This window comes from Lutra lutra, chromosome 10 (genome assembly GCF_902655055.1).
Source record: "Lutra lutra chromosome 10, mLutLut1.2, whole genome shotgun sequence".
Taxonomy (NCBI): Eukaryota; Metazoa; Chordata; class Mammalia; order Carnivora; family Mustelidae; genus Lutra; species Lutra lutra.
In genome coordinates, this window is record NC_062287.1 from 75,014,625 (window position 1) to 75,040,569 (window position 25,945).

General features: G+C 41.3%; 1 protein-coding gene across 1 annotated transcript in view; it reads left to right on the forward strand.

Moving 5' to 3' along the window:
* The window catches only part of NELL1 (neural EGFL like 1), an 845,189-nt gene that overhangs the window by 230,675 nt on the left and 588,569 nt on the right, over window positions 1–25,945 (forward strand).

Below are 25,945 nucleotides of genomic sequence, written 5' to 3' on the forward strand. Positions count from 1 at the left end.
CCTTCTTCTTCACCTGCCAAGGTCAGATTCTTTTTTTCAGCTGGGCTTCTTAATGACTGATTCATGCGTTGCTAATTCACAAACTCTATTAAAAGTCACCATGACAGATGGACTCATAACTTTGGCACTTGGACGGGTGCCATTATAGGGGTTAGTGGCTTCAAGCATCGGTGATCCTATTTCCACTCTAGAGAGCAGAACAGCTCCCGTGTCTGATGTGAATGCTTCTTTCCGAGCTCAGTGCTCCACCTTGGAGTGAGCCTTGCACACTCCTGCTCTTTTCTAGTGTCATAGTATCTGAGTGCGCCCATTTTCAGGAGCTCACTGGCTATGTCTCATCAATTTAGAGAAGTTCTAATAGGCAAAGTGATGGCAAAGCTGTTTATGTCCTGGTTGGACCCAGTCATTCCTGTTATGACCACAAACAGTATATTGCACTTGATGCTCTGTAACTCAGGAAAGTCGATGTCTGGAATGGGACGAATGCTGAAAAACCTTGATCATGCTCTTCCAGTTGGTTGGGTTCTCTGCTGGCTCATGCATTCTCAAGGTAAAGACAGTTCATGATGATAATGATAAATTTTTTTCCATCTGTTTCTATCATTGGTCCTTGCTTAATTTTTTTGGCTTTGACTAAAGACTGCTTGAGTTGTTAGGAAAATGTGTCTAATCATCACTACTGCTCAGTACTTGGATGGCCTGTGGTTTTGGGTTCTCCTAGGAAGACTTTACTTTATTCACTACTTCTTTGTTTCTCATTAACGATACAGTATAATAGATCTTTTCCATTTCCCCTTTTGCTTACTTTTGTAGATTTAAACTTGATTAAAGAAACAAGGTGGTTGGGAGGATGAAGCTGGCCTTTTGCTTATGAATCGGTTCTCATCTATCCTTCAATATCTTATTACTTGTTTGCCAATTTTGAGGAAGAACACTATTAATTTCTTGAATGTTTATTTATCTTAGCATGTGCATGTGAGCAGGGGAAGGGGCAGAAGAGGAGGGAATCTCAAGCAGACTCCTGCAGAGCACAGAGCCTAGTGCAGGGCTCGATCCCACAACCCTGAGGTTATAACCTGAGCTGAAATCAAGAGTCAGATGCTCAACTGACTGAGCCACCCTGGTACCCCAGAATGCTGTTAATTTCAGGACTTTACCTTAATCCCTATTTTTTTTTTTTAAATATCTTAGGCTGTTTTTAGTTTTTTGTCAGAAAATTTAATTTCAAAACTTTATAATATGAATATTCTCCTCCTCATTTCCCATGGAAAAATCCTACAAGCCAGGTAATGATCTAAAAAATTTACTCACAGTTCTCTCTGGGGATAGACTGTGAACAATTATAAAAATGACAGAAGGAACCTCAAAATAATTTGAACCTGGCTCACCTCCTGGCAGAACCAGTATACCCACCATTCTGGACTCTGTTCAATTCTTGAGACCTAGCAGAATCTTGGAGAAAATTGCTGGTTTGCAAGTTGTCTGGGACTGTTTCATTCCTCACTGATGCCTTTTTTTTTTTTCTTTAAATCAACTGCATGAGAAGTCATTTGTGATTGTTAATCTGTCCTTTGTGTGTGAGGCCTTACTTACTGGTAATGATGAGTGATTCGAGGTCTGAGTCACTGTTTCTTGTATGTATTTCTTTTTAGCCTAGTGTATGTGCCTCGTCTTGGGCCGGTGCGTATTGTGGCGCCATCTTGGGTAACAGTGATGTGCTCAGGCTTCATCCTTTATCTCTCACCGTGGAGACGTCCTGCGAGTTCCAGCAGGCTTGTGCATGGAGAAGAGAGCACTGAGAGGAAATGAGCAAATGTGTGGTATAAGACTAGAACTCAGGAGTAAAGCAAGTGTCAAATACCGGCCATCTACTGGGAGGCACAGGGAACGAACCGGAGTGAGAATCCTCATTTAGAGCCAATGCCCACCTCTCCTCTCAATCTGCCATTGTCAGCACATTGGACCTGGGCCTTATTTTCCTTTGGTGGCTGATGACTGCCATAGCCTTAGGCATGGTGTCCTAACACAAGTGTCACAAGTAAGCAAGGAAGGAAGGGGGGATGGGTAAAAACCCTTCTCTCTGTGAGGTTCTTTGTGTGTATAAAGACAGCTCTTCCTAGAAGGTTCCCTGTAATCCCCTGTGGCTTCCCCCATGCAGAAGGTTTTTGCTCTCATATTTTTCAGATCTGGGTGACATCCTTTTTTATCTCTAGCACAATTTTTGGAAAGGGAATGACTGTTACTGGTTTGGGTTGTGTTCAATTCTTGGAGCTGGAGGAGGGGTTTGTCTTCCCTGAGACCAAATGATCTTTGTCCTTTAGCTGAACCACTTAGGACTGTGGCAATGGGAAGGGGGGAGTGGTTTTAGGTGGGCAGAAATCTCTGTCTACCCCATTCTTCTATGGTCAAACACAGTTTATGGTCATGCCCCAGCTCTGTCATCAGAGCTATGCCCAGCAGTGGTCTGGTAGACAAGATTAGAGGTCACCAAGTGCCCACCTGGGTACCAGGGACTCTCAGGCTGAGTTTATTGTCTTACCATAGTGGAGAGAGAAGTAGATCCTTAGGTACCTATGAACTGCTTTGGGCAAGTTATTTTTTACTCCGAGAATAAATGGAGTGAAAATGACCTATATTGTACAATGTACAATGAACAAGACTGCCTTGCATATTAAAACAAAATATTACACACATTGTCCAGGCTATCTTGAAAAGCCTATTCAGGTTCTCAGTGGAGAAAGAAGCACAAAAGGCTTTCAGATTCCTTAACTTCCTAGGGTAGTAGCAGAGATACAGTGCATTAAAGGCTCTGACTCTGCAGAGATTGCGGGAGAAACCGCCATAGAGAAGCTATCGGAACTCTTAGTCAATCAATAGAAGATAATAAGACCTTTTGTCAGCTATGATACAATTCAGAGGAGATCGTTTCATTTTGCCTTGTCCAACTCAGCACCAGTGTTCCCCATTTTGAAAACAGTTGTAGTTGGATTTTGGCGTTTTATGAATCTGGTCTGCTGAGGCTTTTTATCTCTGTGATGGCATTTTCAATGAGTTGGTCTTAAATGGTTCCTGGTACATTGGCTTACATGAGAGGCAGTGTCTGGGAAAGTATAGCAATTGGGGGGAGGGGGTCTACTTATTATCCTGAATATGGAGTCTGCATAAATAGCCTCACAAACTTTTTCTTGCTGTAGTTGAAAGTTATTTGGAAGAAGAAAAGCACAGTGTGGTGTCATAGACATCATGCAATATGCCAAGCATGGAAAGTACTACAATTAGCATTAAGTCACAATAATTTTTACTTACAGACTGCTCTGGATTTTTCAAAGTCCTCTCTGTGTAAATTATACTCCTGGAGACTTCGTCTCCTGGAGACTTCGCGTAAACCTGTGAGGGAAGAGGCGGCGTTGGCCACAGTGGCTTCATTTTGCAAGTGCCAGATACTAATGCTCAGAGAAATGAAGTCAAGATAATATTCAACTCCTTTCTACTCCCTACCCTCTCCATCCCCCGTCCTGTTCCAATATTATATTTTTGTTCAGGACACTTGCTACCTCCTTGATCCAGTGAAATGTGGGTGGATGTGACCTATATTTCACGGTATAAGCTCTAAGACCTGTTCTAAGGGTCCACCTCATTCTCTTTTCTTTGTAATGCAAAATTGGCACTATTCCAGAGCAGCTCTTCTCCTTTACTTGGTATTCCAGAATGAAGAGTGCTTGGACCAGTGGGACAATTGACAGGTGATGGATGTGTGGCATGCATGAGAAATAATTGTCTGAATCATGGAAATGCTGAGGGGTGCAATTATCTGAGGGTGCGATTACCTTTGCGTAACTTAGCCAAAGCCTACCATATCCCTTCCTGAATTAGCTGGTAGAAATTGTGTGGTTTCAGAAAGATAAGCTCTAGCTCAGTGCTCATGATTGAAAGCATTTTTTTTTTTAATAGACCAAGCATTGAAAGTTACTAGAAAAAGTGCCAATTGAGTGGGTCATTAATAGTCTGCTCAGGCCCTGCTGCCCTGCGATAGACTTTTTGCAGACCACAAGTTGTAAATTAGTGCTTTGTTATGGCCAATTCCAACATGGGAAATTGGATTTCCCAATTATGATGATAGTGAAACAAAGCATGTCAAAGACTTAGCAAATTGTCTGGTATTCACTAAACATTTAATGGATCACAATAGTTACCATTATGGTCATCATTAACTTATATAATTAACGCTTATGATTGTCTTTCTTGGAAGTTGAAAAATGTGTACTCCTGAGGCCAATATATTGCAAAAGTAGGCTTCCATCATTATATCTTTTGGGGGAGAGTCCTTAGGTGGAAGGATCAGGTCTTATCAGTTCTGCCAGGAGCATATTGTTGGCAGTGGGGGTACGAAGTGTCATTTATAATGATTAAGTTTTTCTTCGTTGGTAAATACATGAGTGGAGATGGATTCAAGGAAATGTTGTGGAAAAAATAATCTGTATTGGTATGAATTTAATTTCATGTCATAAAACCACTAAAATGTCTGAAACATGGCAACTGTTACCAAGGAGATTGATAACTTCTTTGAAATAACTGGTGTGATAAAGGGCCTGACCCTTTGAGTGTTAAGAGGCTGGGAAACTGGCAGAAAAGTCAGAATTCAACCAGAAAGTGGTTTCAGAATAGCTAAAGGGGTAGCTATTTATTGGTTGCAGAGGGTAGTACGTAGGCATTTCCATAGAAACAAGACCATGTGAACTCCTGATTAAGAGAATGCATGGGAAAAGAGCTAGTTGCTTAATTATACTTCTAATTATCCATGGATTAATCAGGTAACTCTTGTTGTTTTGATTTTTATAAAATGCATGAACCTCATGATATATGTAGCCCAGTTTATACTTAAATACGGGCTTTGGTCTCCTGAAGTCCTGCATTGGACAGCATAGAAATCAAAGCCTCTCTTGATTTTCCATGCTAATAGAATCTTAACCCTAAGCTCCAGCTCTCATTTATTTCCAGGGATTCAGAATGCATGAAATAATACCCTGGCGTATCCTTCCCCCCAACCCCATGGTGCATGCATGACTAATGGAGAGATCTTCTGGTACCCAGTTATCTGTCATCCTCACGCCCCATGTCCGGTCTTTCCAAGACTGTGATCTCTAGCCTTTGCTTTGCTCATACTAACCCCTGTGTCCCCTTCTTCCCAGCAGCAGATACAGATGAACCTTCTTCCTAGTCCTGACTTTGCTCTGTTGCAAAAGCATCTGTTCTGTCCTCCCAGCCCCTCTTATCAACCCACCCTTTCCCCTTAACTATCTTCTCAGAATTATTAAAAAAGACAAAGAAAAGAAAAAGCCCAAATCCAAATCCTGGTTATTGCATTTGGGTCAAGCCACTGGGTTAATTGTTAAGTTCTGGGCTCAGGAAGGAGGCCCTGATGAACCAAGTGGGCCAATGGTCAGGACTGAAGGTTAAAGTAGCACTGTTGTGTGTCTTTAAACCATGTTTGAGAAGATTTGTAAGATACTGTTCTGAATTTTTAGTTAATGCTTTGTGATAAAAGTGTTGCAAGTGTTGATTAGGTTTCCAGGCTAGCGCTAGTAGCCTGGTTAACTAATCGTGTAGCTGAACTATTATATGTCAAAGCTCTCCTGAATTCAGGGTCCTGAGAAAAAAGGACTATGTGCTTGTCTCCCAGTCTCTGTTAATGATACTTCCATTTACTCCATTCACAAACTATCGAAGTCCTCAGTCCCAAACTTTCCCTCACCCCCAATATCTGCTACATTAGGAAGTCTTATATTGGTGATCCCTCCAAAATGAATCCAAGTTCACCCATGTCTTGCCAGGACCCAAGCCTCCTTTATCTCTTGGCTAGTGATTGCAGTGGTGTCTTGCCTGCTGGAACCCATTCTCCAAACACTGATCAGCTTGGGCTTTTTAAAACTTTGAGTCCGGGGCACCTGGGTGGCTCAATGGGTTGAAGCCTCTGCCTTCAGCTCAGGTCATGATCCCAGGGTCCTAGGATTAAGCCCTGCATTGGGCTCTCTGCTCAGCAGGGAGCCTGCTTCCTCCTCTCTCTCTGCCTGCCTCTCTGCCTACTTGTGATCTCTGTCAAATAAATATATTTAAAAAAATCTTAAAAAAATAAAAATATGAGTCCTATTATGCCCCCCTTTTGTTTAAAATGGTCTAATGGCTTTCACTCATCTTGGAGTAATGTCCCAGTTAGGTCCTAGGTAAGGCTCTCTGTGAGTGGGAACCTACCTACCACCCTGTTTTCAACTCCTATTGCTCTTTCCTCTGCCCTCTCAACTGTCAAACCATAGTTCTTTGTGCTCCTCAAACAGGCTCGTGCAATGACATAGTTCTTAGCCTGGGATACCCTGCACCCCACGTCTTTGCAAATTTGTTTTCTAGTCATTGTTTAAATTGTAACGCAAATGTCACCACTTCAGAAAGCTCTTTCCTAACCACTCTCCCTAAATGAACTCTGCTCCTACCCTTAGCTACTCTCTGTAACATTTTTTATTTTCTCAATAGCACTTATTCTCTAAAATTTTGGGGGTTTTCCTGCTTAAAGTTCGGTGATCTTTTCTCCTTAGAATATAAGCTGTGTGATGGCAACAATTTTATCTTATTCACTGACTCTCAAGTGCCTGGAAAAGTGCATAGCACGCTGAAGACACAGAAAAATATATATTTTTTTAATTTATGAATGAAGGGAAATGTCAAGCAGATTCTTGCCTTTCCACATCTGACACTGCTTTCCTTTCTTGAATCCGATTGGTTGTCTCAGTGCTGCTTAAGGGCTGCTTTTTAAAATGCAGAGTCTGCTCCTTTTGCTAATGCCCAGTTTCTGTAATCTTACAGTGCTGCCTGCTTGAGTCCATGTAAAGACTCTGTGACCAGAGAATTGGTTTTTAAAATAATTTTGGTCACTCGATAGCAAAAAGCTAAACCAATTAAAAAATGGGCAGAATATCTGAATAGATGTTTTTTCAAAGAAGACATACTTGTGCCAATAGGGATGTTTAATATCACTAACCATCACGGAAATGCAAATCCAGACCACAGCGAGCTATCACCTCGCTCCCATTGAAGGGCTGGTCTCAAAACAACAACTGGTGACCAGTGTTGGGGAGAATATGGCAGAAAGGGAACTTTTGTGTACTGTTGGTCAGAATGTAAATTGGTGTAGCCATTATGGAAAACAGTATGGAGGAGGCTTTCAAAAAATTAAAAAGAGAACTACCGTATGACCCAGGAATTCCACTTCTAGGTATCAGAAGAAAATGAAAATACTAATTTAGAAAGATATATGTACCCTGCTGTTCATTGCAGTGTTGTTTATAATAGCCAAGGTCTGTAAACAGAAGTATCTACTAATAGGATGAATGGGTGAGGAAAATGTATATTTTATATATATATATATATATATATATATATATATGTCTATACATACACGTGTGTGTGTGTGTGTATGATGGAATTCAGCCATTAAAAAGAGGTCTTGCCATTTTTTAAAAAAATAATTTATTTATTTATTTGACAGAGAGAGAGAGAGAGAGATCACAAGTAGGCAGAGAGGCAGGCAGAGATGGGGGAGGGAAGCAGGCTCCCCGCTGAGCAGAGAGCCTGATGTGGGGCTTGATCCCAGGACCCTGGGATCATGACCTGAGCTGAAGGCAGAGGCTTTAACCCACTGAGCCACCCAGGCACCCCAGTCTTGCCATTTGTGACAGCACGGAGGGAACTTGAGGGCATTGTCCCAAGTAAAATAGTCAGAGACGATGTATCCTCTTGTTTATAAGTGGAATGTGAAAAACAAATCCAAGCTCAAACACAGATGTGTGGTTGCCAGAGTGGGGGAATGGGTTGGGGACAAAAGGGGTGAAGGGGAGGGTCAAAGATACAAACTTCCAGTTATAAAAGAAGTCATGGGGATATAATGTATAGCATGGTCCCTGTAGTTAATAATACCGTATTGCATATTTGAAAGTTGCTTAAAGAACTGGTCTTAAAGGTCCTCATCACACACATAAAGAAAAAATAGTAACTGTATGGATGGATGTTAACTCTACATCTTGTGATCAATGCAGTGTACACACATATCAAGTTGTGTTTTAATAACTGAAACTAATGTTATATGTCAATTATATCTCAATAAAATTTTAAAAATTAACAGAAAAAAATGTTGTGGCTTGACCCAATAGAAGCTTTCATTTCCATTCAAATGGACATTCAGGTGGATGTTCCTGGTTAGAACGTGGCTTTCCTCAAAGTTGGGATTCAGGAATCCAGACTCTTGTCCTCTTTGGCTCCGCCATGTATAATATGTGGTTTCCAAAGTTGCCATGGAAGGGAAAAAGGGAGTAGAAGGTGATGAAAGGGAGGTTTTTGTAGGGCCAGTGGGTCACATTCCACTGGCCAGAATTTAGCACTAGCTGTATCTAACTGTTAGAGGGGCTTGTAAATGTTGTCTAGCTCTGTGCCCAGGAGGCCAAAAAATCTGTTTTGGTGAATAGCTTTTCTTTTCTTGCCACAGATACTAAATGAAAAAATCCTCCCCCTCCATTAACTTTATGCTTTTTGCTTTTTGTTTATTGCCTGTGTCTCATCCAAATGGACTTCTGGTTTCAACTGGTTGTATTAACACTTGTTTACTTGGAAACTTGGTAGGATTTAAGGAAATGGTCTCTTGTACATTCTTGTTTGTCTTTTCTCCAGGCTTCTCTGTGGCTTCCGTTGTATCACCTCATCTGGATTTGTTCTTTCCCCAGTATACCCTACATGCCAAAGTGACCCATCTCCTTTTCCTTCCATAGAACAGTCATAGCCTCTCATGTGCTAGAATTTTGAGGTTTATGTTAGAAAGCAAACAACTCATGGAACAAGCTTATACACATTTGTAAAGGATTGATACCTCCATAATGTTCCCAGAGGTAAATGTATTCTCTAAAGAGGATGCTTGTTAATTAAGAAAATCCCCAAACTGTTAAATATCAAGTAATAGAGCAAAAGAAAGTGGAAATTTAAATCAGTGTGAATGTGGAAAAGAGCACACTGAGGCATGGAGACAGAACAGATTGTCCTTCCTGGGCTTTTGCCTTGGTAGTCAGCTGTCCTTAAGTATTCCTCCTTTGTAGCATTTTCTCTGCCTCCATTTTTTTTTTCCTTGACTACTCTCAAGGCAGTGATGTAGTGGAAGAATATTGAACTAAGGATAAGGAGATCTTGATTGATCCTGGCTCTATCACTTAGCAGTTGGGCGACCTTGGAAAGTCACCCAGTTCTTCCATGTCTTGATTTTTCTTGTGGTACAAATAGGACTTGAAACAAGGTTTGCATAGATCCATTTGTTGTGAAGGTTAAATGACATATTGAATGTGAAAGCGTTCTATGAAGGCTAAAGTAATGTAACTCATTACTGTAATATTATTTATGATAATTGTAATTATATATTATATTAAATAATAAAATGTATATTGCATATATAATATATAATTACATATAATATACAATTATATATGCTTATAATAGATAATCATATTATATAATTATTAATATATATAATTGTCACTGTACAATAAGTATTTTCATCATTGTCAATAATTGGACTAGAACTTGGTATTCAGCTATCCAGGGTTGAGTTATATACGTGTTGAGTTAATACGATTATATACACGTATGCATATACACATATTTAGAATATGTATCAAACTATGATGGTTAATTTTATGAATCTTGACTAGGCTAAGAGATACCCAGATTACTGGTAAAACATTGTAAAATACTGTTCGTGCATGTGTTGGTGATGGTGTTGTGTTTCTGGAAGAGATGAACATCTGATTCAGTAGATTGAGGAAAGAGATCTGCCCTCACCAATATGGGTGGGAATCCTTCAGTTTGTTGAGGATCTGAATGGAACAAAAAGCAAAGAAGACTAAATTCCTTTTTGGTCTTCTTGAGGTATGACAGCCATCTTTTTCTGCGTTGGGACATTGGAGTTCCTGGTTCTCAGGCTTTCGGATTCTGGGACTTACACCAGCGACTTCCTGGTCCTTAAGCCTTTGGACTTGGACTGAGTTATGCTATTGGACTGGTTGTTCATTTTTTAGATAGATTTTTGGCCTCCAGAATGCTATGAGCCAACACTTAATGATACATTTTCTTTTTATGTATCTATATACATCCTGTTGGTTTGGTTTCTCTGGGAAATCCTGACTGGTACATCTACCAATGTGTATATTGAGCTATTGTTTTATGTTGAACCCTCTGCTAGTCATTATGGGATTTATAGAAGTGGGGCTCTCTGTGGTGCTGTAGGTGAATGGCACCGGCTAGAATTCCACAGTATGAAGCCTTCAACATTGTGCGTAGTAGCCCTACCAAGGGCATAGAGAAGAGTCAGAACTAGGGTCTTGTCTCATTCTTTCCACAAACATTAATTAAGCACTTACTGTGGCTGAGTCCTGTGTTGGGTTCTGGGAATTCAAAGATGATTAAATCAGCATTCCTTTCCTCAAGAAGCTCATATTTGAAAGGAGAATGGAGCCCTGTAATCAGATAGTGAAAGTAAAACAGGAGTTTTTCCATTTTAGGATTTGAATTGTGTCTTAGGAATATACTAGTGAGAGCAGTGCATTCTGCCAGCGGGAAATGGCACAGGGTGCCCAGAGGAGGGTGAGCAGAGCCCAGTTTTCAGGAGGACATGTGAGGGAAGGCATCCCCAGGAGAGGGATTAGCATACGTAAAAGTACGAAGGGAAAAGTTTAGCATGGCTGGAACGTAAGGAGTTTGGTAGGCGATGAGAAAAGAGAATTGGCCGATGGTCAGATGGTAAAGAGAATTGTAGGCATGCTGAGGACGTTCAATTTTATCCTGTAGGCCTCTGTACGTCCTTATAGGATGCAGACATCACAACACGTGGAAAACTGGATCCATTGGGATATGGAGAAAACACTGGAGCTTTATTTTCATCTTACTCTTCTCATTTTCATTTTGGTGTAAGTTAAATAATGTACATGAATATTAGTCTATATTGGTATATATTAGTATATATGTATGTGTCAAAGAAATATTTTCATAAAGAAAGTGTATGCCCCCAAATCATTACCTATTACTAATAATCACTAGTTTAGGCCATAGGATAGCCAGTGGAGTGTCTTGGGGTTGGATTACATTACTGGATTGGCATGTTAGGAAAGTCATGCTCATCGCCACATAGAGAGGCAACATTGTGGAGAGGCTGGAGTCAGGGAGCCAGATTGGGCAGCATTGCTGAAATAATTCGTATCTTCTTGAGTTCTCAGGCTTGGCTGCAGTAGATACTGAGGAGGTAAGTCATCACTGAAATAACCAAGATGTGCTTATTCAGTTTTGCTTGGTTCCTTTTCCCAAATCGTTGTAGACGTGTTAGATCTGATTCTTCACCATGGCTTCCCTTTGAGAGCTCTGATGCCTGTTATTTTCCTGGCAGAATCTTTCTTACTCTAGTCTTTGGAGAATTGGTCAGAGGGGCTGGGTGGTATCCAGAGGCCAAGCCTGTGAAGATGGCCATCTGTTCTTTTCCACTGACGTACTTCCACTTTAAGTGTCTCTTTGGAAGACATTATTTATGTATTTTATGTACAGTACTTAGTGTTTCTATGTAGCAGAAGGAAGGAAGAGAAAAAAGAAAAGTCCCTGCTGATTTTCAGGGACAAATCCAAGGTAGAGTTCTAAATGGAAATAGAAATGGAGTAGATTTAAACTTTTTTGGTTATTAAAAAATACCCCTTAAGTCATCTCTAAGATTGTTAATATCTAGACAGGATTGAGAAAAATTGGACTCAGGAAGCTGTTATTGTGTCTTTGCTATTGTGACTGGCCCAGTGTCTGCTGTGGCTTCTGCTTCTTGATGAAATTTGTCTGGACAAACAAGAATTGTACCCTCCAAATAATGAGGGAAAGACAGCAGAGTACAGTGGGAAGGTTTGGCTTAGATTTGGTGCATCTTGGTTAGAAATTCTGGCTCAACCATTTTGGGAACATCGACCACTCTGTCTTTCCCATTTGTAAAACCCATGTCTAATACTTATTAGTGTCTTTTAAGAATTGATAAAAGAACTCAAGAGAGTTAAAAAGTCTAAAACAGGATCTAGTACAGAATAGGATTTTAATAAATGCTCAGACGTAATTAAGTCTTATGCTATATGGTTCAGCATGTTTGTCAGTGAGTTAGGCGGTAAAGAAGAGGACTAATTCCTAGAATTAGGGTGAAAGATGCCATCAGAAGGGTCTTGAAAGATCAGGACAAAGGTGACTGAAGGATGATGAATATGTGATGGGGAAGTCTGGGGTCCTCTGGAGACTCAAGTTGAAACAATGGGGTGTGGTGGGGTTTGCAGAGCTCTGGGAGGAATTAGCAGGAGATCACTGCTACGGTTGAGAACAGTCTTGTTCAAGGCCACTGTTAGTTTGTCTGGAATCCAGGTGGGAGGTGGAGAGTGGGGAGTGCAGAGTTGGGAGGCCTGGTGGATTTGATGAAGTTTGGATTGTACTCTAAGAGCAATGGGAAGTTGTTGGAGGGTTTAAGAAGGATGCAGTAAGATCCGATCTGTATCTCTGGAAAGCGTTCTGGCTGCAGCAGAGGCCAGAGTGTAAAGTAGGAATTCCAATGGTCCGTCTGTGGCAGTAATTTAGGCTGGATGGGGTGGTGGGAGTGGAGGTGGGAAGAAGGCGGGAGGTGATATCAGGAGGATCAGTTGGTTGATTGGATGTGAGGGGCTGATTGGATATTACGTGGAAAGTGAATTTGGAATCAGTTCTCTGGCTATTGGATTTATACCACATCAAACTAATTGTTGGGCTTTCTTCTCTGGGTTCTGATACGACTTTATTCAAACCTTTATTAAAGTACTCATCACACAGGATTTTACTTTTTAAATGCATTTTCTCGGTTAAGAGCTACTCATAGGTCAGGGCTGCATCTGCTTCAAGTTTGTATGCTCAAGATGCAGCCTGGGGCTTGGAACATCGGAGTGGATGCAAAGGGAATACTTTCTGAACCAGTGACTAAACCAAGGTATGAGTCCATGAATAAACGTCAGTGCTGTCCAGCTTCTTTCCACTAAGACATTTAGCATTACATGGAGAGATCTTGTTTCTTTTCCAATTTTCAAGTGGAGAAAACTGCCTTGAAATGCCTTTTAGTTGTGGCTTGCACATCTTTATAAGAACCTCCCCCTCCTCCTCTTAGTATCTAAAGGATTTGTAGAAGCCCTGGTGTTAGTTCTAGTTTCTAAGAAGTGACTCTAGAGATTCCTGGACTTCTTCCCATTCGTTTCTGGATTTCTGTTTTCTTGTGGTTGAATTTTGTCTTTTGCTACTGGCACCTGGCTTCTCAAAGCTCTCACAGGAACTTTTCGGAGCTCAGTTGAAGAAATTGGGTGTATCAGATAGATCGTAGTTTCTCTGTCAATGCTTGTAGCACGGTGCAAGCTTACGTTTTGTGTTGGACAAAGTGATACGTGTATTTGTTTTGGGTTGGGAGAAAAGAATGGAAATGAGCATTCTCTTTACAAGCACCAGAATGTACACTTAGGAGGGCTGGGATTGTGGCTCATTTTGTTTCCTGTTCTAGCTCTTGTACTTGTGCAGGGCTGGGTAGTGTGCTGAGCAGGTCTTCAGTCTTCTTTAGTCCTGTCTCTGCTTGGTCAATAAAGAAATCTAGTGTTGACACAGTAAATGACAGAGCCTGGATTTAACCTCAAATCCTGACATGAAAAATAATTGAAAATCCTATGCCGTGATGCAGGGAGAAAGAACTATGGCTGATTCCTGTTACACATTTTCATCTGCCGGGATCCATCCGACCAGGCACCCATTTTCTGCAGTTCCAGTCTGGGGCAAATTTCTTACTAATAACATTTTCTCCGAATGTTTGTTTTTCTGACCTACCAGTTCAGTATTTCACAGGGGGCGGGGTAAACAGAGTATCCTTTGTCAGTTGCAGGTAAGTTTTGCTAAATAGCCATTCTCAGGATCCCCGGGAATCTTCAGTTAGCTCACCCTTCCTGGGACTAGTCTTCTGGGAATCCAAAGGAGACTGGGCACTTTCTCACACATTGAGGCCTCAGTATCTCCTAATGCTGTGGAGTATAAGTAGTCAAAGGGAATCTGCTAAATGTGAAGTTTGAAATTCTTAAATTAAAAAAAAAAAAAAAGTAAGTGGTTTTAGGACTTTCTACATACTTGGTATCTCAGTCTGTTTCCAAAAAATTGATTTTCCCCAAATCCACTTGGATGGATTGCAGTTCATTTATAGTGAATAATTACTGTTACTCACTAATGCTATTCCCCTAGGTGATGAAAAAAAATAGGACTTTCCTTTTAGCGTTCTTGGACACCTTTAAGTGTATTACTATCCTTCGCTCCCATTCCAGTAATAGCTTGGCCTCCTGTGAAGACACAACTGAAATTGGTCACTTAGTATGTAATTAGTTCTGGTGTAGATGCAAAAGTAGATTTTCCTTAGCATGTGTGTTTATCTCCATTATCTATATATCCAGATGTATGTGCAAGTGGGTTTTTCACTTGCAAGCATACATTGTAATACATTTTAGTATAGACAATGTCCATGAAACATAGTAGCCTGAACAAATTATCTACTGCGTCAGGAGCAGGCCATTTGGTATGCATAGCTTCACCCAGGGTGCTTAATCGCTGGTGTCTGAGTATTGACCTCTTGTTGAAAATCTAGAGGGATTGTGTAAATGCTTCAGTTATATTTAATGTGGCATTCTCAAGTTCATTACACCTGTCTTAAACAGAGATGGGAAAATTATTATTATTATTTTTTTAAGATTTTATTTATTTATTTGACAGAGAGATCACAAGTAGGCAGAGAGGCAGGCAGGGACGGGTGAAGCAGGCTCCCCATTGATCAGAGAGCCCAATGTGGGGCTCCATCCCAAGATCCTGAGATCATGACCTGAGCCAAAGGCAGAGTCTCAACCCACTGAGCCACCCAGGCACCCCAGAAAATTGATTTTTTTATTCAAATATATATTTAGAACACATTGTATACCAGATATCGAAATCGCGTATGATGGTTTTGAAAAGCCCTTATGTAGCAGTGTTTAAGCATCTGCTAACTTAATTAACATGACTCCACCTACAAATAACACATGAAATGTACACCACAAAGCCAGTGTCTTGTGGAAAACCTTGAGGAAAATGGTCTTTCATGTGTTTACTACATTATTATCGGCTCTAGTAATATCTATAGGTGGAATTCTTAGAAATCTCTGGGTAGTTACCTTACAAATGCAAGGATTTTCTTACATGACTATAATGAGTTGTAAACACTTAAGGAACTAATTTAATGAAACGCTACAAAATCTGTTTCATTTGTACTTTGCCTGACCTCTTCATTATAAATTTTTATAATTTATAAATTATAATTTTTGTGAATTATGATGAAGAGGGTAGAGTATCATGTTTTAATATGTGACCCTTAAGCATGTGTGTGCATTGTAGTTTAGACAGAGCTTTAAAATACATTATTTTTTTTAATCTCCTGTGAACTCCCATAAAATATGGATTCTCATTCTTAGAATATTTTATAGACCGAGAGGGGAAGTGGCATCCCCAGGACCTGCAGCCTGGTGTCGAACCCACTTAAATGAAATCTTAATCCAAGTTAACGGCTCTTTCCATGTTGTCCTCTCGTAAAATGTACATTGTTTATTGAATACTTGAAGTATACAAGACGCTTTTCTTAGCATGGAGCTCAGGCTCGGAAGGATCTGGCATTTCTGCTTGAGTCCTTCATTGTGGAGTTGCTAACAGCGAGCCTCACCCAGTGCCTGGCAGCTGCTGGATAAATCATTGTAAAGTGCATAAATGGACTATAGGAATTGCTGCTCCTGCTGCTGTTGAGGACATGTTACATGTTCCTATGTTAAATGCTTTACATGCTGTTTCATCTTTTTCATATTATGCCCTAATAAAAATATTGCTATTTTCATGTTACTGATCAGGCACGGAGGCTAGGAAAAGTCAAGGGGCTTGCTGAGGTGACTTGGCTAGTTAAGTATTTCAATGAGGTCTCTGGGATTCCATAATCCTGGTTCTCTTCCCTGCAGGAGGGAATGGAGGCTCAGATGTTGTACTTAAACCTGTATCTTCTTATACCTCATTAGCCCCATCTGGCTGTTTCTGTACCAAACCACATCATTTCTCTAGACCTAATTCAGTCTTGAGGTGGACTGATGATGATGAGAGTGCCCCCATTCGGTTGATAGTCAGTGTGCTGAGCCTTTACAGGGGGTGTTTCCTTTGGTCTCCCAACTACACAAGCTAAGAACTGTTATTCCCATATCCCATAAAGAAGGTGATGGACTTGCCCAAGGTTACACTGTGAATAGATGGTATGCCCACAGCCCTAATCTCAGAAGTATTTGTATCCATTAAAAAAAGAAAAAAAAAAAAAAAGAACAAAAAGTAGAGGGGCACCTGGGTGGCTTAGTGGGTTAAGGCTTCTGCCTTACAGCTTAGGTCATGATCTCAGGGTGCTGGGATCGAGCCCCGCATTGGGCTCTCTGCTCAGCAGGGAGCCTGCTTCCCCCTACCCCCACTTCTCTCTGCCTCACTCTCTTGCCTACTTGTGATCTTTGTCTGTCAAATAAATAAATAAAATCTTTAAAAAAAGAAAGAACAAAAACAGAAAGCAGGTTTCCAAGAAAATTATTAATTGTAATGAGTTTTGTTTTAATGTTGTCTGCTTTTACTTTCTTTCCTAATATTTGGACATAATTTGTACATCGTAGGTAGGGAACAGTTGGGGAGCACTTGTCTCTTGATCCTCGGCTATGCAGCTGAGGAATAGGTCCCCTGTCATAGATTCAGGCCTGTTTCCTAGATCCCTTTCCCAGTTTCTCCCTGTGGAGAATTTCCTGAATACTCTCCACCTAGACCTGTCTGCCTTCCCTCTGGCCTTCCCTTCTTCCTCCCTCCAGACCCAGGAGTCCTCTGCCTCATCTTCCTCTCTAGATTACCTTGCAAAATCAGCTACTCCCATTTCTCTGTCTGCCCCATTTCTTTTCACTTTTTAATCCTGCCAGTCCCCTGATTTTCCAGTTATTATCAGCATTATTAATGCTTAGCATGTGATGGGACACACTGTTTGTAACAGCCGCAGATAGTTCCAGTTCAGAAAGAATGAATGGTATTTAATGCCCTCCCCTTCCCCCACCAGCATATTTCCTGGGGAAAGAATATTAAAGGATTAATTGGAAACCTCTTCTGTGCGCTTCATTTCTGGTTGACGCAACCAAGTTCTTCTCTTGAAAGGTCAATGACTTTTTCCATAATTTTAGCTGCTCTGCGAGAGGAACTGTAAATCTTTGTTTCTTTGCTTTATAGATCTCCCTTCAGCTCATTTAGTACGGGATAGAACATAATAAATATGTGGCTTTCTTTTGGAAAAACAAACCATGTTACCGTAAAAGGAAATGTCATTATTAAAAGTATAAGAAACAATAAATACCAACTTTTCCCGACTGGAACAGTCTGTGTGTGTGTGTGTGTGTGTGTGTGTGTGTGTGTGTGTGTGTGTGTGTGTGTGTGTTTTGTGTTAGAAAAAAATCCCACCACTGGGTCTGCTTGTGTTATCTTCTATATAAATAGCATATTTTATAATGTTTCCCAAAGGAATGAAATAATTGTTGCTTTGAAATTATATCTGCTTAAAACTAGGCACCTTAATGTTGTAAATAATGAAAGTACAGTGAATCTGATTAATGATGTGTTCAGAGAGGGGCTTATTCTGGTTAATTGGGCTTTTCGATTATGTGAGGAGAACATCTTAGAACGCGTTGTGTGCCCTTTTCTTATTGAAGAATCTGGTTGGAATTCTCGAACCTGTTTTCTGGCTTGAGTGCGCACATGGGCGTGTTCGTTGTAGGATTTCTGCTTGGTTGAGGACCCTCGCGAGGGGGATGCTCGCAAGGCCAGCAGGCTAACGTGGGCACTGATTCTCGGTCTGTTACTCAGCATGCTAGGTGTGTGTACTTGACAACACAACTTTGGAGGTCTTCTGCCCTATTCATGATTTGGGTCTTTCTTCCTGAAGTGACACACAGCGAAGGAAGAATGGGAACTCCTTAAAGTCAGAGGATGTGTTACTCATTGTTTCATCCCTAGCTCCTAGTACTCTCCATGGCATCTTGGTTAGAAAGTGTTTCTCTGAATACCCAATGATTTAAAGTTGAAATATTTGAGGGGGCGCCTGGATGGCTTAGTGGTTAAGCATCTGCCTTCGGCTCAGGTGATGATCCCATGGTCCTGGCATCTAGCCATGGCATAGGGCTCCCTGCTCAGCGGGAAGCCTGTTTCTCCCTCCCCAACTCCCCCTGCTTGTGTCCCCTCTCTCTCTGTCTCTGTCAAATAAATAAATAAAATCTTTAAAAAATGATTTTAAAAAGAGAAAAATAATTGGAGTCACTGAGGTTTTCGGTGTTTTGGATAGTTGATTTCCCTCCCTTCCTTTCCCTGCATTTATTAAGCACTGGATTTTGTGTACTCTGGCAGGTGCTAAGCCTACAATGAAAGGGACTCATATTCCCTCTGACACACCAGACATGGCGTTGAGTGCTTTTACATATATCATCTCAACTAATGGTCATATTACACTATAGAGTAGATCCTACAATTCTCATTTATTTTTTATTTTTTAAAGATTTTATTTATTTGTCAGAGAGAGAGAGAGAGAGAGAGAGAGAGAGAGTGAGTGCACAAGAGCGGGGATTGGCAGGCAGAAATAGGCAAGAGGGCAAAGGAGGCTGCCCCCTGAGCAAGGAGCCTGATAAGGGACTCAATCCTAGCACCCTGGGATCACCACCTGAGCCACCTGGGTGACACCCCCTACAATTCTCATTTAACGATAAGGCTCTAAATCCTGGCAAGATTAGGGCTGGAAGTGACCTTTAGGTCAGCTCCTTGCGTACCTAGTCTTTTATCCTTTGTGTGTGTATGTATTTTCTTTTTTCTTCTTTTTGTTTCGTTTTTTTTTCCTGAGAAGGTGGGAGGGAGAGGCAGAAAGAGAGAATCTGAAGCAGGCTCCATGTCTAGCACATGAGCCCAATGGGGGGCTCAGTCTCACAACCCCAAGATCATGGCCTGAGCCAAAATCAAGTGTGGGACGCTTAACTGACTAAGCCACCCAAACGCTCCTGTTGTCCTGGTTCCTGAAGGGCCGAGCCTCAGAACCTCCTGGGAAGTTCTGCGAAGACTTCTGTCTCCCAGGACCCTCCCCTGTCTGAGCGAAATTTTTATAGAGACCCTAGCCACCAAGAAGTTTGTGATGTATGCCTCCCTTAGGTGATTTAGCATTTTTGAATAAAATTATAAAATAAGCATCAAGAAGCCCTGTGAAATTCTTAACTTTTTCCAGAATGATAGCTTAAGAACTTTGAGAATATTACATATCAGTTTATCTTCAGATTTATTTCTCCCTCCTTCTTTTTTATTTATTTAAATTTTTATTTATTTATTATTTATTTCTCCCCTTTTGCATATCTGATGCCCTGCGGCATAGTCTGACTGTTGGATGACTCTGCAGTTCTCAGACCTTGGGATTCAGAGGTTGCCAGAGCAAGTTGCCAGATATTTCTCGTTCTGCCGTCTTCTTAGGTACTAAATGTTTGCCAGGGGATGCGTAGTTCTAGCCAAGGAGGTATAAGCAAAAATGATGCATGTAGCTTCCAAGCCACAATATTTAATTGTTGGGTAAGAACACTTATGTTTTTTTTCCTTTTGGCATTAGCAGCCAGCAGTCCCAGATAAGGACTGTTTTGGCAGCCTGGGTCCCTGAGGAGTACAGTGACCTGGGACCTCTGTGGACTTGCAGTGGACACGTAACAGGAATTAAATTTAGTTATCTAAGCTACTGAGATACCGGGGTCGTTTGTTGTTGGAGCAAACTCTGGCTAGCTATATGTGGAAACCACTATTCTGTATGATACAAGATGCTTGAAACTGAGTTTTAATGGCTAAGTCAGATTTTGTGGAGCATATGTGGAGGAAAGAGGATGCCAGACAGAAGGAAAGGCATCTGTACTTTGAAACTTGTTTATCAAATTCTTTTTTTTCTTTTCAGAAGTGATTTTAAAGGGGTGTACAGAAGTTGAGAAGAAAACTTCAATAGGAACTATGAATTGTTTATCTGTGGGTATCTCCGTTCTCTCCAAGTAAATGGGTATGACAGAAAATAGGTTGCTGAGTAAGGCGTGATGTGATGTTAAAATACTGTTGCGGAGTTTATTATACCTAGAGGGTGAATTATACGTGGGTGAGTGGTAGAAGATTAGCAATTCACATTCTTAACTATGGTCATTGACAGTGCCCAGTGGGTGCCTCTCGTCTTTGGATGGCACAGTGCCATGTTGGGCCTGCCGCCTTAATTTTATGAATAATTTGTAAGAATCATTAGACCTTTGGCATTAGTCTATAACACTTGCTTGGCCCAGTCCTTATTTTTCACTCCTGGTTTCCCTGATAGCAGTAAACTAAGAGAATATAGATGTGTGATAGATTGAGGTGCCAGCCAGAAAATTTTCTTCTAAGAAACCCATGAAATAAGGAATGTGTGGTGATGTAGAAGTGTGCTGATTGTACTGATTAGGTGTTCTTGATATGCAAGTGACAGAACTCCCAACTGAAAATGGTGTAAGCAGAGAAAATTGATGAACTAAAAGAACTGAAAATTCGAAATCTACCTTCATGTCAGGCTGGCTCCAGGGTACAAACAACGTCACCAGGACACTCTCTCTGGGTTTTGTTGTTACTCACAGGCAGATCTATTCCATAGCTACCACCAGCTTCAAGTTTGTCTTTCCAAGTGATCCCGCTAATTTTAGCAACAGTCAAAGAATTGGGTCTCACTGGTCTGGTTTGGGTCTAATACTTGGCCCTGAACCACTCACAGTGTCCTGATTAGCCAGTCCTGGGCACAGTCCCATGCCCGGAGCAGTAGCGGTCACCTCCTTCAGTCCTCTGGGCCAAGGGCAATGATGGTTGCTCAGAGGAAGCTCAGGGTGTTTCCTCAGAAGAAGTGTAAGCATAAATTCTGGGGAGGAAAAGATAATACCTGTCCTCTACTGTGATTTTTTTTCAACTTTGCAGATGAGGGAACTGTAAAAATGATATGGTTGAAAATGATTATGTAGTGAAAGTACTGAATGAAGATTTAGGAGAACTAGATTATTTGAATCTCCCTTTACTATTATCTGGCTCTGGTGCTTTAGTTGACTGGGTGGAATGATACTCTGAGCTAACAGGATATTACCAATGACTTGACCAAGGCCATATGGTCACTAGGGACAGAACAGGAAGTGGAGTCTTTTGCCCAGTCAAGAAAGGCAGAATTTTGGGGCACCTGACTGACTCCTTCAGTGGAGCATGTGGCTCTTGATCTTAGGGTTGGGGCGTTTTAATTCTACATTGGGTATAGGGATGACTTAAAAAAAGAGTCATAAAAAAAAAGCAGAATTTTAATAATAGTCATGAAAGTGCTCTGGAAGATTTTAAGAAATATGCCAGTATGATTTGCTATTTCTAAAAAGTTGTGTGTAGGTTTTTGGTTAGTCAAATTATTTTACAGGGCAGAGCTTACCCCTTACAGGATTTCTCTGATTAATCATTTAAATCTCTTAAGTGAAAAAAAAAAACACCACAATTTATTTTGTTTTGATAAATATTTTTCAGACACAACCTTTAGAGAATTTCAAGTCTAATTTTGTTATTTTAAGGCACAATCTTGATTTTCATTGTTTTTAGCAAGATGTGTTGGGAAGAGAACAAACTTGGGCATCAGAAAAACTTGGGCTCCAGTTCTGGCTCAGCTCCTTTTAAGCTTTGTGATTGTGGACAAGTTGTTGAGCCTCTCCCAGTCTGTAGGTGTTCATCCACTGTGTTTTTTTTTTTTTTTTTTTTAAAGACTTTATTTATTTGACAGAGAGAGATCACAAGTGGGCAGAGAGGCAGGCAGAGAGAGAGAAAGAGGAGGAAGCAGGCTCCCTGCAGAGCAGAGAGCCCGATGTGGGACTCGATCCCAGGACCCTGAGATCATGACCTGAGCTGAAGGCTGAGGCTTAACCCACTGAGCCACCCAGGTGCCCCCTCCACTGTGGTTTTTAAAATTACTCCCTGCCGTAGCATTCTGCCCTTTTCACTTGTCACCCCATCTGCAGCTTCTGAAGACACACGCTTCTGTGACCTGACACTTGGAATTCTTGCTCCCTCTTGGCTCATGTTTCTTTCCCCAGCCATTCAGTGATGGAGCTCCCCAAGACTTGCTCCTAGATGTTGTCTATGTTCATTCCCTACTTCTTCCCCTGCCTCTTACCTGTGTTGTGCTTTGTTTATTTAGCTCTGATGGTTGAATGACTACCACTTCTACGATGGATCCCCAGTCGAGATCTCTGTCTAAACTTCATGCCTGCATGTCTAATGACATTCTTGAGAGCTCTACCTGGATGTCTCAAAGGCACTTCCAATGCAATGTGGCCAGAACAGGTGTATTATCTTCCTCTGGAACACCTGTTCTTCTCTGCGTATTTCCTCTGTCTCTGAATGATAGCACCAGCCCTCCTATTACACAAGCCACAGATTTATGGGACATTCTTAATGCTTTCCTCTCCTTCACCGCAGTGTCCAGTCCATCACCCAGTTCACTTGATGTTATCTACTGAGTGTCTTTTCAATCCATCCACTTCTGTTCACATTCCCTGACTCCCTCTAGAACCAGCCTTTTTGAGGGGGGTTTATCATCCCGGTGGTGGCAGTAGCTTCTTACCTTCACTCTGGCTGTAATTGGTTTTGGATGCTGCACGCAGAGTCTTTTCAAAATGCAAAACCGAAGGTGCTATCTTCCCTAGCCTTAGGGTGTGGCTCCCCATCGCTCAAATGAGAAACGTCCGTGCTTAACAGCTTATCACAGGGCTCAAGGACCTCCAGGATCTCTCTCCTCATCTCACTTTGCACTGTGCTCCCCATTTCTCTGCACCTACACTTGCTGTTTCCTTCTAACAATATGCTAGTGCTTCTGCTAGTCCTTATAATGTGGACGTTGTTATTGACCACCCTTTCCTCAGATCTCAGATCAGTTACTACCTTCTCAGCTGAACTCACCACCTGGGTCACATTGCCAACGTTTACTCTCCTGGGGCCGTCTGTCTTTGTTGTACTCTGATAGTGCTAATTGTACATTTGTTTGCATGATGTTTTGATTATTTCATTGATTGCCCCCCCCAGACATTGATCCCTAGCAGTTATTAAAGTGTCATATCAGGTAACAAATAACTGGATCTCTTAGTGAAAAAGCATGATCTCTGATGCCAGGCACTTGGATTTATATCCTACTTTTGCTGCTAAGTTGCCTGATTTAAGTCAATTACTTGAATTCTCCAGGTTTTTGGGTCCCTCATCTGGAAAATGCACTAGTAATTCTGCATAGGTGGGAATCAAATGTAATAATGCAATAAACCACCTTATATGGGGGCTTGATACATGGTAAAAACTAAAAATGATGTTTATTCCCTTTCTTCTCGCCTTAGAACATGACATGTTATGTTTCACAAATGTTGGGAAGTTTTCTGTGCATTTTGCTCATCTTTATGGCTCTCTTCTCTTTTATCCTGGGCTGGGCACCCGCATGAATGTTGCTAGGTGCCGTTCAGTTCATTAGTGATAAGTCATCACCATCCTGTGTCCTCCTGGTGGTCCGTGCAGAATCACGTGTCACCTTAATGGCCAGCATTTATGATGATGGGCCATTTGCAGGGAGATGGGAGTAATTTGCTTAGTTTTGAAGGTACATTAACTTGCTTTGGTCACTAAGACTCAATGATTAAATTTCTTCTTGGAGTCTCCAAATAATATCTATACTTGAACCCTCTTTGATTTTAGATTGGGTCTGAATGAATTAAAACCCATGTTATACTGGCTAAGTTAGTGATTTTATTCCAGGTACGCTGGTTTCTTCAAGACTCTGGGTTGATTTAGGTCAGCTCCATTTACTGGAAGAATATTAGTAACATACTTTTTTAAAATGGGATTTGCCCGGTCAGCTTACCAGAATGATTACACTAGTGGCCTTGAGTTCTTATGAATGAGAAGAGTGGATGTGCCATTAGGAGGAGGAGGATGAGGTCAAAGAGTTACTCTTCACTGGCTACATCCTGCTTCGTTCTAAGAATATAAGAGGACATACAAGGATATAAAAGAACAGTAAAATTGTAGAAATAAATTCTAAGCCAAAGTCCCACTAGGCAGTGAAATCATAGCTAGACTAGAAAGATAGAAAATTTTATACCTGACTTTGTTGCCCATAAGGCTTATATAATTAGTAAAAATGGACCATACATATTTATTGAACTAAGGAGGAGCCATGATTCATTGCAAAATGCCCCCTGTCCGTGCTCAAAATGATGCCATTTCCTGGGAAGACGGAGTCTTTTGGATTCGGGGCCAGGCTCTTACTGCCATTGTTTCATGCAGATTTACTGAGGGACTTCTCCTCTTTGACCTCTGTTTCCTTCCTGGGCATGAGGAAGCTGGAATCAGAATCAGAAAAAGTCACAAGTCTGGCATTCTGTGGGACATATTGGGCTTGCAAACTTCTCTGTCCTACAGGGCACTTAGGAGAGACTTTGGTTTAATGCCTCTGAAAACACAGCTTGCAGGCTGGCGGTTGGCCTTCTGCTCGTTTTCTTCAAACACACCTGCCTCTCTCCTCCGAAAGCCGGGGAGCCCCAGGAAAGCGGGCCATGCGGTGCTTCGAGCTGGTTTCAAAGGAGTAGAGGGTTTGATCAGGAGAGGATTGTTCTCCTTTCATGTTCTGCCACTTTACAGTCTTCCCCATGTCCTGTTCTCTCCTGGGGAGGTGACTGTGCACATTCCAGATGGAGATGAAGGTCAGATTATCCAGAAATAGAGCACTTGTAAGCTGGTCACCGGCCCCCCTTTCCCCTAATTGGCAGATGCTTATCCTGTCTTTTCCTCATGAGCCTTTGGCAGCTGTAATCTTTAGGACCTGCTCAAGGACCCACAAGTCTCTGATGTTCCCAGTGCCAGGGGCTCACAGACTCCAGCCTCCATCACAGTCGTCTGGAGCCAGACAGCTGGGCCCTCTACCCAGAGTTTCTGATGGAATTGGTCTAGAGCACAGCTTGATGATTTGTCATAGATTCTCAGACAATGCGGTATTCCCCCTCCTTCCTGATGGCATGAACACACTCTGAGAGTCACTCTTCTAGAAATTCACTCACTTTTTTACCTTTCTTAGACCTACTTCAAGAGAACAGATGACTGTAGACCTCACACAGGCCTTATATCACAGTGACAGGGATGTACAGTTCTCTAAGAGAATCAGAAAATGCAGGGTTGGTCATGTGGCTCTTCTTTTTATCCTTCCAATTTTATAACCTTCACCCTCATAGCATTATATATAAAAGCATTTTCCTATGTAAAGTTCAAAAATTATTCAAAAAATATTTAACCAGATTGAAGAGGTAAGTATTTGAAAGAATTAATGCAGAAGACAACTGCAGAACACATAATGCAATATTTGCCTCCTACAATCTTTGGCATATGGTAGGCAATACTCAGAATGGCTTTTTTAACAGATAAGAGAGAAACCCCATAGGGATGAAACATTGCCTTGTTCTAATGAAAAAGGCCAAAGTCATTTTAATGAGTGTAGATTTTGTTCTAGACACATTCTAATCCTTATTCTCCCTTTGTAAGCCTCCTCAACTAGTTTGTCTTCTGTTATATGTACTCTTACCTGATAAAAATAGATGCGGCATGGGCTCTGGAGACAGTCTGCGGGTCTAAATCTCTCCTTTACCGGTTATTAGCTGAGAATGTTGAGCAAGTTACTCCCCTTTTTGGTGCCTCATTTTTCCCCATCTAC